This window comes from Cupressus sempervirens, chromosome 10 (genome assembly GCF_028749045.1).
Source record: "Cupressus sempervirens isolate cs-2001-9-10 chromosome 10, ASM2874904v1, whole genome shotgun sequence".
Taxonomy (NCBI): Eukaryota; Viridiplantae; Streptophyta; class Pinopsida; order Cupressales; family Cupressaceae; genus Cupressus; species Cupressus sempervirens.
The window spans coordinates 439,783,117-439,800,497 of NC_143127.1; positions in this window are offsets into that span (position 1 = coordinate 439,783,117).

Here is a 17,381-nt window from a genome sequence, read left to right on the forward strand (position 1 = left end):
TTTGGGCCGAAGCTATGGCCACTGCTTGCTATCTGGTTAACAGATCTCCTATATCAGCCCTTGTTGGTAAGAAACCCATGGAGGTGTGGTTTGGTAAGAAGCCTTAAATTAGACATCTTCATGTTTTTGGTTATGAAGCTTATGCACATGTTCCAAAGGAGAAAAGATCTAAGTTGGAAAATAAAGTTGTTAAATGTATTTTCATCGGATACAATGCTGGTGTGAAAGGATACAAGCTTTGGGATCCTGTGACTAGTAAGGTGTTGTATAGTAGAAATATTATTTTTAGAGAGCTAACATCTTCTCCTATTGTGCTACAACCAGATGAAAAGAAAAGGGAAAAAGATGTCGTTCAGTTGCTTCCTACCCCTGAGAAGATTGAACAGAGAGACCATGTTGGGTCTAATGATGAGGAGAGCTCTAGTAGCTCTGATAGTTTAGAAGAAGAGGAAGAACAACCTCAACCACAACCCTTGAGGAGATCCATGAGAGAAAGAAAGCAACTAGAAAGGTTTGGTTATTCTATGTTAGATTCTAGTTGTGCTTTTGCTTTGATTACTAACATTGATGAGCCTAGATCTGTGAAAGAGGCTTTGGGCATGGAAGAGGCAGGTTTCTGGATTGAGGCTATGGATGATGAGATGGATTCATTAGAGAAAAAAAAAAACTTGGGACCTTGTACCTTTGCCTAAAGGGAGAAAACATGTTGGTTGTAAATGGGTGTTCAAGAAGAAATTATGTGCAGATGGAAATGTTGAAAGGTACAAAGCTAGATTGGTTGCAAAGGGGTATTCATAGGTAAAGGGAATAGATTATGGTGAAATATTCTCTCTTGTTGCAAAGTTGAGATCCATTAGATTTCTATTATCTCTTGCTGCATCATATGATTTAGGGATAGAATAGATGGATGTGAAGACAACTTTCCTTCATGGCGATTTGGAGGAAGAGATTTATATGTCATAGCCTGAGCACTACATTGTTAAAGGTAAAGAATCCTTAGTTTGCAGATTAAAGAAATCTCTATATGGTTTGAAGTAATCTCCTAGGATGTGGAACCTTAATTTTGATGCCTTTGTGTTGTCAATTGGATTTGTAAGATCGAAATTAGATCATTGTGTTTATTTTAGAGTTGAAAATGATCGCCTTCTTATTGTTGCAAATTATATGTTGATGATATGTTGCTATTTGGGAAGGGTAAGGGTATGATTTCTGATTTTAAATCTCAGTTGTTAGCATAGTTTGAGAAGAAAGATCTTGGGGTAGCTAGATACATCTTGGGTATGGAAATTAGTAGAGACAGGTCTAACAGAAAACTTTATTTGAGTCAGAGTAAGTATGTGAAGTTTGTGTTGGACAGGTTTAGCAATTTTTGTGGGAACAAAGTTATCTATAGATGATTGTCCAAAATCTCCTAGTGAGATGGAGGACATGGGTAGAGTACCTTATGCTAGTGTAGTTGGCAATCTTATGTATGCTATGGTCTGTACTAGACTAGACATTTCCCATGCAATGGGATTCCTGAGTCAATTTATGGCTAATCCTTGATAGGTACATTGGGATGCAGTTAAGCGAGTATTTAGATATTTGAGGGGTACATCAGATTACTCCATATATTATCATGGTAACTCTTCTGGATCTTTGCATTCAGTTTGTCTTAATGGGTTTGTGAATTCAGATTGGGCAGGTGATATTGACCACAGGAGATCCACCAATGGTTATGTGTTCACTATGTTTGGTGGTGCCATCAATTGGATGAGCAAGAAACAACCTGTGGTTTCTTTTTCCACTATAGAAGCTGAGTACATGGCTGCTACTCATGCTTGTAAGGAAGCCATTTGGCTTAAGAGATTATGTTCTGATGTTGGTTTTGATGTAGAATAGATTACTATTTGGTGTGACAATCAGAGTGCTATTTTCCTTGCAAAGAATCCAACTTTCCATGCCAAAACGAAGCACATTGATGTGCAATTTCACTTTGTGAGAGATATGGTTGAAGATGGAAAGGTTAATTTGGAGAAGGTGGATACCACAAAGAATGTTGCAGATGTATTAATGAAACCCATGGGCACTGAGAAGTTTAGATGGTGTTCGGAGTCTATGGGCCTTTTGGCCTATAGCAGTTAGTTCCTGTTATGTTCCTATTGCTCTTACAAGGTGTTCGACAAGTGGGAGAATGTTAGAATAAGATGTCTCAACCTTGGATAATTCCTATTTTTATTATTTGTTTTGTAAAATATATTTTTTGCAAATAATATGTAAATGTGAGTGTACATGTCTAGTTGGCATGTTGATCACTTACATGGGTCAGCATCTTGAATTGTGTGAAGGAGATCATGGCTGAAATGGTTATGATGGATTCCTATGATGCGTAAGAGCTATTTAAGGAATGAGCTATGATAGGTGTAAGAGAATCTTATGACATAGGGCCTATTTGGGCACCCAAGAATGAGTGGTTGGTGTGTGTAAGAGAGTATGCCAAAAATAGGTTGGTATGATAGATTCCCTCACACTTCTCTTGTGACTACTATTTTTGGCAGATTCTATGACAAGTTGTCATTGCCTATTCAAGGGATGGACGCCCTTTTCTTGGTATTGCATGTACATGTGGCATTGTGCATGGTTCTTGGTGGTTGAGCCATGAAAAATGCCCAACTCCTTTGTGGGCATTTTGTTGGGTCTTAAGATGTTCATAAAAGTAGCATTTGCATGTTGAAAATGTAAGAGAGCTCAAGAGGAGAGTGTGCAGGTACTGAGGTGCTATTGGAGTCTTCTATTGTTGCTGTTAAACTTGCATTGTGAGTGTATTATTACCTTGTGTTGAAGATATTACATTGTGTAGGTTTTGAAGGGGTGAGGTTGTTTTACTGAAAGGTTTTTCTCCACCAGAAAATCTTTGTGTTATTTGTTTCTTTCTTTGTCTATTTTATTTATGCTTTCTTAGTTGAAATATTGTTGTTTACATGATATTGGATCTGTAAGTGTAAAAGATTTTAAAATGATTTGTACTATATTTCTTTTAAGAGTTTAGTGTAGGAAGTTGTTTCTGCACCTGAGTTTCCTTACAAAAGAGAAAGTATATAGCTCTAGCTAAATCAAATGAAGAGAGGATAGAATTTGATGACACCAACCAATTCAAAGTGGTAGGTCATTTTCCTTCCTCATATTTAGACAATATATGTGAAAACATAAAGAATAATGTTGATTTATTTGGTCTCACACATATTGAGTTTGATAAGCTTAGAAAAGTTGAGATGAACCAAGTAGAGGAGTTAATATATGCCATGATGGAAACATTCAAACAAACTCCAATTGAGATTACCAACTCATTACCAAAATATCTATGTGAAAGAGTTGAGAAAAAGTGGCAATATAGTCTCAATATAGAAAGAAAAATCAAAGAGACAACACGCACACAAGTGATGCCAAAACTAGATAAGGAAATAATGGAAAAGGTAATAAAGAAGCACACTAGGAAAATTGTACCTAAATATAGGGCATTCAACATATTGTAGAATAATATTGAGGATGTTTTATAGAAAACCACCCAATTGTGGAAGTCTCTATATGGTTTGACAATACCCAAGGAAATAGAGTAGACACCTATTGAGGTAGGTGAGGAAAAACATGAACAATAACAAGTAACTAAGGTTACCACAGTTGACACTGAGATGGTTACACATGATGAAGGCACTGAGATACATGAAGATACACAAACACTAGCTAAGGATGAGTAGTAGACAGAACAAAGTGTACTAGATACACTAATTACAAGTGCTAGTCCTCAACATGAGCTAAATCAAGACATTGATACTGTAAAGATAAAGGATGTTTCTAATACTATCACTCAAAACATTAACCCCTTTACAGAGGAAGACTTGACGAAGATATTGGTAGAATGCACTACCTAGGGAAAACTTTGTGAAGATCTTGTACTAGTGAGTGTTGATAAGATTGATAATGCATACAAGGTATCTATAGGGGAGGGGGCTTAGACAAAAGAGGCATCTACAACCCCTCCTCAATTCAACTTGATACAACTTGCATTACCTTTTGTAGTATATCAAAGGAAAGAGCCATCTATAAACCATATCAGCAAATTGGTACACATTGTGTCTATACCAAAAGTTGCTACAAATGCATAGGAGACAACAGAAGTTCCAAAAGTCCATTATAGCACAAGATCAAGGTGTAACTAAGAATGTAGATAAAGCAAAGGATAGGACTTAATAGCTACATTTGACTACAAAACCAGAGGAGCAACTTGTAATACAAACACTTGTGACTTTTCTAGAATCTACTACTCTTGCAAGTCTAGCTTGTCATAGGCTGAGTATAGAAGCTATACCTTTACAATCATCTAGGCTAAGTCCAAGCACATCCAAGGTAGCTGAAGTTACATCATTTGGTGATGTAAACTTGGATAAAGTGATTGAGTTACCAAAGTTTAATCTTGAAACCATCACTATTGAATAGATGGGCATACTACAGGATTCTCTTTCAAGGAAAAAGGAACAATAATTGCTTAGAAGGGAGCATAGGTAGAAGCAAGCTCTGCTAGATATCAAGGAATTTTTTCTTGATGCATTGATCTACCAACACTAGCAGAAACCAATCTTATCATAGAGCAGCTAACTAGAGTAGTTGAGAAGGTAAATGACAATGACTTGGATTCAAATGTAAAATTACTTAAATGGTCTGAAAGAAAGTTTTAGAATAAGGTCAATGAAAAGATATCAAGTGCTATTGCACTATCACAGGTAGAGTTAACAACCAAAATTGACGATGTGAAGAAGGTACTAGAGAACATTTTCTCTTTATAAACAAAATTGTGTATTCCAACACTCTTCACATAGGAAATCAAGAGCCACATAATGAGTTTGGAGGGTCATATGCAGTCCTCTAGCATAACTCTACCAAGGTCTACAACCTAGAGTGAATTTTTTTTTTAGGAATCTCCTAAACTCCCAACATCAGTTAGCAGTGCTAGATACAAGCTAACATTAAGGCTAAACTAACAAGCATCTAGTTTATCATGACTCCACATATGGAGATTTTTCAAAAGAAACTAGCCTTTGCTAAAACACTCATATAGAAATATCTACATATTTCTACTCATGAAGGCTTAGTACACCTTGCTTCTAAGCTAGCCATCCAAATCAAATCATTTGAGGTAGCTTGTGAAAATTAGGATGCTGCTTTGAAAATTATGCTTAAGGTTCTAAAATTTTTTTTGGACAAACACACTATAAGTGTATAACCCTTTGACATAAGTGTCAAAAATGGGGAGAAATAAATATGGGGAAGATGATGGAGGAGATGATATTTTTGGGAGAGCTGCTATTTTTATGAGAAAAGGGGAGTCAATGATAGAAATAGAGTAAATAGGTCAACTAATACAAATCTACTCAGCAAGAGGAATGATTTTGGTTCAGATACAAAACAAAACAATTAACTTAGGGGGAGTTTTTAAAATTTTAGGTATGACTGATGAGTCATAAGTTTTTGCAAAATTTTGAAGTTTTGAAATTTTGTATATAAATGGATATTATCTAAGTTATGCTTGAAAGGCTTAGAGTTATTCATGCATGGCCAAGTATTTTTTCCATTCATTTCAAAGGGGGAGATTGTTAGTCTTAGATTGGTTTTGACACATGAGTGACAATATACTTAAGTAATTTACTTAGTTCATGTTGAACAAGTAATACATACTAAGCATAAGTTGTTAGATAGTTTATGTTGAGTGAAGCATATTTAGTATGTGCTAACTAGTAAGTGTTGAGTCACTCAAGTGTCAAGTAGATAGTATGTACCATGAATTTATTTAGATGTCGAGTGATCAATAGATGCTAAGACATTCCTAGGTCAAGTTAAAACATTGAAGTTTTAGTTGACACCGAGCATGAGGGACTTGAAGTGCCAAGTTATATAGTTTTGACATAGTTGTTTTTAATGTCACAAACTTGTATGTAAACCATTTTTGAGATGACATAAGGATTGTTTTAGGATCATAGATGATAAGGATAAATCTTAATTGTGAATCCCTATGTATTGAATTCATCCAATTAGAAGAAGGGAAGGATTAAGTGACAATGTGGCTAAAGCACAATCATTGTTTCATACCTAACCCTAAGTAACCTAGGTCTTCTTAAGGAGGACAAACCCTAAACTTTTAATGAATGTGTAAGGAGAAAGGAGAGAAGTTTGTGTGCACAAATAGAGAATTCATGGTGACTAAGGAGTTATAATTTGAGTTACATTGTAGAATTAGTCAGAGGAGAATAGAGGAAAGGAATTAGAAGACAATAGAGATACATTTGATCAGAAAGGATCAAGTACACATTAGGAAAGAGGTGACCTGACATCAAGAAATCGAGTGATAAATGAAGAATCATTGCTAAGACATTCTAATAGGTGAATCTGTTAAATCTCTTAACAAATTAGTCTTGATAGGCTATTGTAAATCATTTAACATGGTGCTTACTTCATTTTAAGTTAAAGTATTTTTACAAGACACTTTTAATAGGGTGTTGAAAACAATCTTGTAAGCTTTTAATAGGTTAGACCTTTCAAAGGTAGACCATGTTTCATGATCAAAACATTGTAACCTTCATTAGATACACTTTATTATTGTAGTAGTGCCGATTTGTGGGTGTCATCCCCACCTTAGTTTTACCTTCTCTGTGGAGAGTTTTTGGGTAACCAAATATCTTCTATCATACATGAGTTGAATGTTTTACTTTTATGCTATGGATGCATATTCTTAATTTGGTATTTCATTTTATATGCATAGATTGTGAGATGGATGTGTCATGAATGTTTTAGAGGTTGAAAGTTTTAAGTGCTGATTTAAACCCCACACCCCCCCAGAGTTTACTTCCCTATTGTATTTCCAACACTTGAAGTCATAAAAACCTAGTTATATTGTGCTTAACTCTAGGAATGAAGTGCAATTATACATAACCCAAATCCAAGTTATATTTATCAAAGATTTGCCCCTAGTTTAATCTGTCAACCATAATATAAATACAAGAAGATAATTCACAAGCATTAATATCAATGATCAATTCCCAATCTTTTGAAAGAAACAAATTTTTTTTATTGATTCAATAAATAAGTGCAATTAGGTTGTGACTAGTTGCAATGTATCCTTTATGGAGTACATATACTTGTGTCATTTAGTATATTTTTATTTCTTCATATATCATATCATATATTCTCTTTCTAATCAAGGTCCCGGTACCCTTTCTTATTGAAAATGTAAGGGTTCAAAACGGTTTAGAGCTTTACAAAAAGGAAACTAACTAATAACTAATTTCAACCATTCACCAAAATTTACAATCACAAGGATTAAAGAAGCTTAAAACAAAATTACAACTCTCGTATCATATCAAGAATTTCTTCAAAATGCTAGTTTCTATGAAGGTACTCAAACTTAGCTTCAAGGATGACACAAACCTTGGCTCTTTCTTCCTCAAGTTATAATTCATGAGTGTCACTAATATAGTTAGCATAGCTTTTTTATAGTTCCCAAGCAGCCACATATATGTTATTGAGAAAATCAAACTTTTCCTCTTGTGTTGATGTCAAATCTGGTTACATGACTAGTTGTGGCTCTTCCTTTGCATTGAAACCTTGAATTGGTAATCCTATGGTGGGAAATCTTTAGACCTCCACAAACATAGAACAAAAAAAATATTGCACTATAAAAATGTTATAGGTGTATCAACCTTATAATGTCCTTCTAAACAATGGTCAGTAAATGCATAAAATTAGACTCGTTATTCACACACAAAGCATTAGAAATAAATCAATTATTACTTACTAGTTGCTTACCTACTATAGGATGAATTACCTATGGGTTCATTTTTTGTTGATCATTGAACACCATTTTATCTTTATCACTCTTATGTAAATAAGTATTTCAATTCTCCTTCCTACATTTGGATTTGTAGTCTCATTTCTTAGCTTATAATTACTCCTCACTTGTTCAACTATTGCAATTGTATGAACACTTCTTTCCTCTTTAAATGATATACTTAACATTGGTTTGAGTATGTTATTGTCTTATTATCCTTGTATGGACATCATGTATATACTCTTCTTAAAAGAGTCACCTTGTCCCCAAAAGGATTTAGATGATATTGTATTTATCATTTATTGGTCACCCCCTATGTGATTTTCTTCCTCCAATATACTCCTAGCCACAAAATGTTGATCTAACACATGGGGTAATTTACTGGCTTCGCACCAAGGGCCACTTTTAGCATAATTGTTATTACTTTTTAGAGGATCAAGAGTTTTATTGTTCCTTATTGACTTACCATCTTTCCAAGATGTATTATAAGGCATTTTTTACAATCTATATCTATGTATTTTATTATAAGGCTTATAATTCCTATTAGACCACATTGCTTCAATTCTATTATATCTAACATGAAGATCTTTGGTCATACCCAAGAGTTTGTCAATCCTATCCTTATCTTTACTTGGATTAGGCTTTTTAGGATCAAATAATCTTGGGTCCTCTCTCTTACCAAATTTACTAGTAACCTTTCCATTTTAAAAGTTTCTTGTAAAGTGTTTGGTGTATGTGATCTTATTTCATAATTAGTTTTACTTTCCAAATAATTTAAATAAAAATTTATTAGGAATAAATCAACTAGTCTGATCTCCTTTGGTATTCTATTCAAAATTTTATTAAACATTTTTTTTAAATTCAAAAATAGATTCATTGGCATTTTTATTGATAGTATCCAATTCATGTAAAGCAAAGGAAGGATTTGTGTGATTTTTGAATTGCTCAAGAAATAAATCAGCAATTTTTTTCCAACTTGATATAGAACTATTAGGGAGCCCTCTATACCATTCAAAAATATCATTGATTAATAGTTAGACAAATAATTTCATAAAAATGTCTTAATTATGCTCCTTAATTTCTTCAACAACATTTTAAAAATCAATCGCATGTGTTTAAACAAATTTCTTTTCTCTAGAAAATTTTGGTATAGTGGTTCTCAAATCATTTGATAGGGAATTTGGATACCTGACTATCCCAGTGAAATATAATCATTTATATCTCTCAATTATCATTGGAGCCCTTACCCCTTGATGGTGGCAGTTTCATTCCCTTAGATTATTCACCATATTATTGTGATTATTAGTACTTTTTTTTCTACAATTTCAATCAATACTATCCCTTTGATTTTTTTTTTTGATTAGGAACATGAGTACATGTCTCTCTGTTCTTATTATATAGAGGATTCTTTCATATATTATTAAGTGAAGAATTTATATTTTTATGAAGAGGGGTATATTTAGAAGACTTACCTTGTCCTATTTCTCTTATTCATCTTGGATCCACAATTTCATCCCTTTTGAGACCTACCCTTTCCAATAGTTCAATGGGAACCTTCCTCATGGATTTTGTTTCTTTTTCAAGACACAAAAAAATTTTAGAGAGATTGAGTGATTTTTTTTGAATCCTCATCTTTATCATCTCCTTTTTCATCAGTTTCATCATCTACTTGATAAGTTTTGGGTTGTTCTTGATTAAGGAACAAACCAATATTGAGAAATGGATTTTCCTCCCCTTGTTCATTGTTGTCTTGATCATCAACATAAAACTCTTTTTCTTTGTTAGCAAACTTTTTGTACCCTATGAATGACACATTAGAAATATGTTTTCCCTTTTTGTTTCTTTTCTTGGGAGTTTATTCAAGATATTTTGTTCCAAAATGAACTTATCTTCTTCCCCACATAAATTTTAGGTCTATATGTCTATTAGTCCTCTCCTTTTCAACTACAAATAACTAAACATTCATGAAAACATGTATTCACAAATTATAAGTAGAGTTTTAACCTCTCTTGAGGATAAATTGTTGGATCTTCTGGGCTCTTCCCTGCAATAGAATATACTTTGAACAAGAATATTTAGTTGTTCTCTTCTAGTATTTGAAATTGAAAACTCTAGGTAACTGCACAATATAATTGTTAAAAACTCTTCCTACTAGAATCACCAATCTATTGGTTCTCAAAAAAAAAAATTCAAGACCTACAAGCCTTACCCACTTGATAATGGGAGATCAATACAATTTTTGTCAACAAAGAAGGTTGAAACAAAATCACTCAACCTCCACACTTTAGGCTTTGCAAAACCTAGGTGGTTGTACATTTTATCTCAACTCTTATAGAGGAGAAAAATTGCTAGTGTGGACTCATAATTGATATTCTTGAGTGAGCAAGAATTTTCTCAAGGAGAGATTAAGTTATCATGTTTTGATTATATATTAAATAATGGGGCAAAATATGTATGCAGACAAATAATATCACCTTCTAAAAACTATACTTAGAAGGAATAAAAGACTAGTCCTTTTTTATTGGGAGAATAGAGTCAATAACAATATTTATTGTGAAAATTAAGCCTCTTGGAGATGGGTGTGTTGTCATCAATTGTTGGACATAGAACTTGAAGTCATAAAACCCTAGCTAAATTGTGTTTAACTTAAAGAATGGAGACCAATTATACATAACCCACACACAAGTTATGTTTATCAAGGATTTAACTCAATTTCAATCTGTTAACAACAATATAAATCCAAGAAGATAATTCACAACCATCAATAAAATGATCAATTCCCAATCTTTGGGAAAGAAATAGAGTATTTTTATTGATTTCAAGAAAATAAGTATAATTGGGTTGTGACATTTTGCAATGTCTACTTTATGGAGTACATATACTTATGCTATTCGATATATTTTTATGTTTTCATATATCCAATCCTATATTCTCTCTCTAATCAAGGTCTTGGTACCCTTTTTTATAGGAAATTAAAGGTTGCAAAAAGATTTAGACCTTCACAATTACTAATAACTAATTGCAACCATTCACCAAAATTTATAGCCACAAAGCTTAAAGAAGCTTAAACAAAACTATAGTTCTCATATCATATCAAGAATTTCTTCAAATGCCAATTTCTACTAAGGTCTTTGAACTTTGCAAGGATGGCATGAACCTTAGCTCTTCCTTCCTCAAGTTCCAATACATGAGTGTCACTAACATAATTATCATAGCTTGTCTGTAGTTCCCAAGTAGCCACATATGTGCTATTAAGAACATCCAACTACTCCTCTTATGTGGACGTCAAATTTGGTTGCATGAATGGTTGTGGCTCTTCCTCTACATTGAAACCTTGAATTGATAACCCATGGTAAGGAATATTTAGACCTACACAAACATAGAATAGAACAAATCTTGCACTACAAGATTATTTTAGGTGAATTTACCTTATAATTTCCTTCTAAACAATGGTTAGTAAATGCATTATATTAGACCAACTATTTGCACTCGTGAACATAAAGAAATTGTCACATCTATTTTAGTGCTAATTTAAGACAAATAAAAATATGCTTAGCTTTTTAATGCACATGTCTTTTCATGGTACCAAAGAAATATTTCCTCAAATATCAATCTTTGCAATTATGGCTTTGAATAATTCTTCCTTACATGAAATTGTGAAATTAGTGTGTTAGAAAATAACAAGCTACAAAATGGAAAAATTGGACATGAGAAACCATGTTTGATATGAAATTGACAAGATGACTTTTAGCGTTCATCAAAATCACAAAATTGAATGCCAAAACTACATGCTTGGAAAAACTCTAAAATTGGAGAATCAATATTTGTTGTTTAGCAAAATAGCAAAATTGGAGAAGCCAATTTTTTGTTTTTGAAATCACAAAATTGGAATCTCTGTATTATTTTATACCTAATACTCTGAAAAATCCTTAAATAGAAATTCTTCCTTTTCCAAATCATGATAATGAGGATTATTTTTCAAATATAAAGAATAATTTTTTGAAGCTCCATCAGTGGCTCTTTCTAGGGATGCATATTCATTTGAATATGATGAAAGTACAACTATCTCTATAATGGCCAACAACAAATAAGAAACAAAGAGTACAAATAAAGTCAGCCCTATTCTAATGATATACAAAAATGTCATGTCATTTCTAAAATAAAAAGTGTTTAAAATATTGGGCATGAATGATAAATTCTTCTATATTCCAATTATTGTCTTGCATAAAGAATGAGTGTTCACCTTTCTTTTTAGATATCACAAAAGGTCCTAACCAAAGAGCATAAAGATTTCCATGCTTTCCTTTATCTTGATCCTTAACATTCCATTTTAGTAGCCAATCATCAATATTAAAAGTTTCATTCATTGATTTTTTTATCGTGAAGATGTTTAACCCTTTTTTTGTCTTTCAATGTTATACTCCAATATTGTTCTTCTATTCTCATCTATTTCTCCTAGTGCATTAAGCCTTTTATTTGTAAACTCCATATCTTCTATCTATTTTTTCTTGATGAACCTGTAAACTAGTAACAATTTATTTTTAGGAAACCTAGCTTCTTTCCCATACACAAGCTCAAATGGAAAAATTCCTATGGCTTTTTCCTTTGAGATTTGTGTGGCCATCACTAGTACAAAAACAACAATAACTGACTAAAAAATCCACTAAAATTTGTATATGTGTGAATAAAATTAGTCATGTGAATAATAATAGTTAATATTCAGTCATTTGTAACACTACCAAATGATTTTAGTCACTTATTTGATCATTTATTTTGATAATTGAATTAGTCACATATTTAGTCATATATTTAGTAGTGTATTGAATCACATATTTAGTTCTATATTTGATAGTTTATTTAGTCACATATTTATTGGTATATTTAGTAGCATATTTAATCACATATTTAGTATATTTACTCACATATTTGGTAGTGTATTTGGTCATAATATAGCATAATGAAATCAAACCACCATCCTCTTGCTTGTAAAGCAGGTGCTCTTCCATTAAGCTAGCACTCTTTAAAGAATACATTATACATTATTATTTATTTCATTTTATTCTCAATATAGTACACAAAAGGGTTATGGACCTATATTTCTTGAAATGGGGGAAACAAGGCAACACCCAATCAAGCTTATAGTTTAAAGGTTCTTTTTATTTTAAAAAATAATTCCACTTTATCAAATTTAAATCAGCTAGAGGAAAAGGGAACTAGGTTGATGGATTTTAAATTTAAAAATCTAATGTTTAGCTATTATTTACAATTAATATCCATTTCAAAGTTGCTACATCACAAAAGCCTAGGCTTATACTTTGACTTGTCTACAAAACTGAAAAGAGTGTGTCATATATATTTCTTGAGTATTTATAATTATAGGCTATGTAAATGGATTATGTTCTTTCATTCCAGAATTATACATGTTATTTCCTTCCTTCTTTGCATTGTAGAACAACAATAAATACTATTTGTAGATACTTTTCATAGTTTTGGCTTTTCTTTCCTTAGTAAGGTTTTTGAATCCATTCATGGATTAGTTTTTCTTATCCATAGTCACATCCTTCTATAGCCTATTGGATGAAAAAGGAGTTTTATATTAGTGACTTTACTAAATGTTTGAAGCAGCAAAACCAATCTTGGAAGCTTTTGTATTGAAATAATGGCTAATCACAATTAGTGAGTCATTGAAACAAAGCATGAAAACAACAGTTCAAATAGAGATTCACATCCTTGTGGCTACTTGTGTAGGGTGTGAACATGTGGAAAACTATGAGGAAGCATAATGGAGGGGAGTTAACCATTTGAAAGTCCCATGAAATTATTGGCATGTGAATCTAATCAACAAACTCTTAAATAATAAGGAAAATAAGATTTTGGGAGGGTCTTTTAGAGCTAGATATGAAATTGGTAAAACCTAGATGCCAAAATGAGATATTATTTAAAGCTTCCAAATGGGTACTGAAAAAAGTCAAAAAAAAGGTATCTTATTTAGGTAAATTTTGAGAAAAGAGAAAAAAACCATTTTTTGTTGATTTAGTCTACTAACTGATTTGCATAGTTCAACCAAACAAGGGTTAAGGAGCCAAGAATGACTGAAATCCATATAGGGGAATGGTGAAACAAGGTGTTAGGAGTCTATTTGGGAAGTTGGTTGTCTAATTTAGTGAAGATCATGTAGTAGTGGGAGTCAGGGTGCTTGGAAGGATAAAGACCTTTGAAGTAACTACAAGGGAATAGGAAGAGTTCTTGGTTGGGTGAGTTGTCCTTGACTTGGGAGGTTAGGAACTCATTCATGAAAGGCTTGGGAAGACTCCACAAACTATAACCTTTGGAAGTTTGAAACATTCCCTTAGAGAGGTCATTGGACCAATTGAAGGAAAGCACAAATTCCACTTGTATCACTCATAAATTTACCTTTTCCCATATACCAAAATATGTATAGTGATGTAACTTTAATTTTAGAGTCTCTATTTTTTATTGTAAAAAGAAAATATATCCAATCAGTGAGGAATTTCCCACACAACTTAACCTCAATCAACACATACAACATGTAGTGAGCAAAGATGTAAGCTGCAAGAGTAATATCAAAGGATGAGTTAAATGTTGATGATCAAAAGTGTAAGATGAGTAAAGTACATACTGTTAGAATAGAACCAGAGATCTATAGAGAGTGTATAGGAGATATAGGAAGGGCAAGCATACCTAGAGAAGATAGGAATAATAGATGGATTAGGTATACAGAAAGAGGATAGGGAAATCACTGTAGAAGATGGAGAGAAAGAAGCAACATTAATAACACCTAATAAATAAAAATACTTACCAATTTAGTGATAGCCTATAGTGGAATTGAACCAAATATTCATGCTTATAAGAAAATCAAAAGATGACTTGGAATAATGGCTCTTAATTCATCATATTGTTATCTTACAAGATGGTGGCATATGATCAAAATTGAAAATATAATACATCCAACTAATATAAATATAATGTTTCACCCCAAAAAAAAGAAAAAAAAAAAGCAATACCTATAGTAAGGGATGAATAGGAAGATAAATAGAATTCATTAAGTTTAAATTGAGGATGTAAAATTTATCTAGCCAACACAATAGTGACCAGAATGAAGAAAGATTATAACCTATAGACAATAATTAACATTTCAAAAGAGGAAGATGATTAATTTACTAGCACATAAAAAAAAAGTGTATGTTAAACCATCAAAGAATGATAATGATAGAAACAATATCTATTGTAATGTCTTGTCATCATGCATTAAACAATTGGATTATGATGATAAAAATAATTGAAGTATGATAAAGAATGGAAGTCATTAATAGAGCATTCAAAACTATAGAGCATGTCAAGGTGAATCAACGTAGTGTGTTTGTGGCAACATTCATAATCTTCAATTGTGTTTTGAGATGGAAAGACAAGGAGTGCATTGCAGAAATCAATATTAAAATAAGGAAAGGTTTCTTGGTTTCTTAACCCTTGTTTGGTTGAAGTATGCAAACTGGTTAGTAGAGTAGATCAACAAAACCTTTTTTTTGCACTTTTCTCATAATTGTCCAGAACAAGATATTACTATTTTTTACATTTTTGAGTACCCATTTGGAACTTTAAAACAATATGTCATTTTGGCATCTAATTTTTATTGATTTCATGTTTAACTCAGAAAACTCTCCCAAATCTTGTTTTTCTTGCTATTTGTGAGCTTGTTGATTGCATTCAAGTGCCAATACTTGCATGGGAATTTCAAATGGTTAAATCCCCTCCATTACCCTTCCTCCTAGTTTTCCACACATTCACAGCATGTATAGGAAACCATAAGGATGTGAATCTCTATTTAAACTATTGTATTCATGCTTTGTGTCAATGGCTCACCAACCATGATCAACCATGATTTAAATACATAATCTTCCAAGCTTGGTTTTGGTGCTTCAAAAAATTAATAAAGTCACTAATATACAAGTCTTTCTTTGTCCAATAGGCCATGAAAGGTTGTGACCATGGATAAGCAAGACTAATCCATGACTGTATTCAAAACCCTTATTAAGAAAGAAAAATGAAAACTATGAAAAGTATGTACAAACACTATTTTATTTTTCTCTACAATGCAAAGAAGAAAGAAAATAACATGTACAATTCTAGAATGAAAGAACCTAATCCATTTGCATAGTCTATAATAAGAAATACTCAAGAAATATGTATGACACACTCAACAAACAACACAAAACTTGCCCAAAAACTTGCTCAAGCCTACTTTATATATTTTTAAAGATCAATTCCCAACTACATTCAATCTCCCCTTGCCTGATTTGATAACTTTTTTCTAAAATATATAAAGTTTCTAAGTTGCAACTTCCCATTTATAGTGTATTTTGAGTAATTTTCATGGTTTTTCCCAAACCATTGCAAATCTCCACCAAATGACTTCAAATTTCAACTATGGATATGTTTTGGTTAGAAATGGTGTTCCAAGCCCTTGGTCAACCTCTTTGACTAGGAATTCATCAACTTTGAAAAACAAATGAAAATGATTTTTCAATTACATTCCTTTAAATATTGGTATATTGCTATAGCAAATCAGACATTCCCTTAAGACCAATTTTAAAGTTTTCAATATGAATGGAGTCATTCAACAAATATACTTTTTCTTTTCCCATGGAATTGACTCTATACCATTTTTATAATATGAGTCTAAATTTATTTATTTTTCCAAAATAAGCCATGGTTTTAAGTCAAACAATCAAATTAATTGTCATATACATGGTGTAGAACCATATATTAAGTCTTGGAGATGTGTTCTTGGTCTAATTTTAAGAGGCCCTAGTTTTGGAACTTCTTTGGTGATGGTTTCATAGAATACATTCAAATAAATTGAAGAATCCTTAGTTTAGGATCATATTAAGATACTATATAAAGTTATAGGATTGCAGGATAAGTATTCCTTATAGTTCCTTTGTAAATGAGGAGTTTTATTCTTATAAAGAGGCCCTAGTGTAACAGCATAGACATGGTCCCAAAAAATCATACCCAAGATTTTTATATATTGTAGAGAAGAAAAATGGGTATCCAAATATGAAATTTATTTTTCTTATGTCTTGAAATTTTTTGGAGAAAAGTACAAGAGGACAACTTTGGAGGCCTAATTGCAAGGGCTAGTAGGCCTAATAGGCGTAATTGTTTAGTTTCTCCTTAAGAATGGGCACTTGAAACTTGGTAAACTAATTATTTAGGTTGGATTAGGGGATTCAAGTCCCTTAGAATCCTATGAAGTCATTGGAGAAACTAAGTACTTGATTTTTTAAATTACAGTCAAGTTTTTTTATTAGTGACGCACACACTTAATCAAATGGTTAGTAGCTACCAAGCTTATCTTGTAGTTTATAGTGTTAACCAAGTAATTCATGCTATACCAAGTTCTATAGTTGCTACCAAGTTTTAGAAATAGTATTTAGTTTGCACTAAGCAGTATCTACCAAGTTGGTGATTATTAGTATTAATTGAGCTTCATATTGTTTACTGA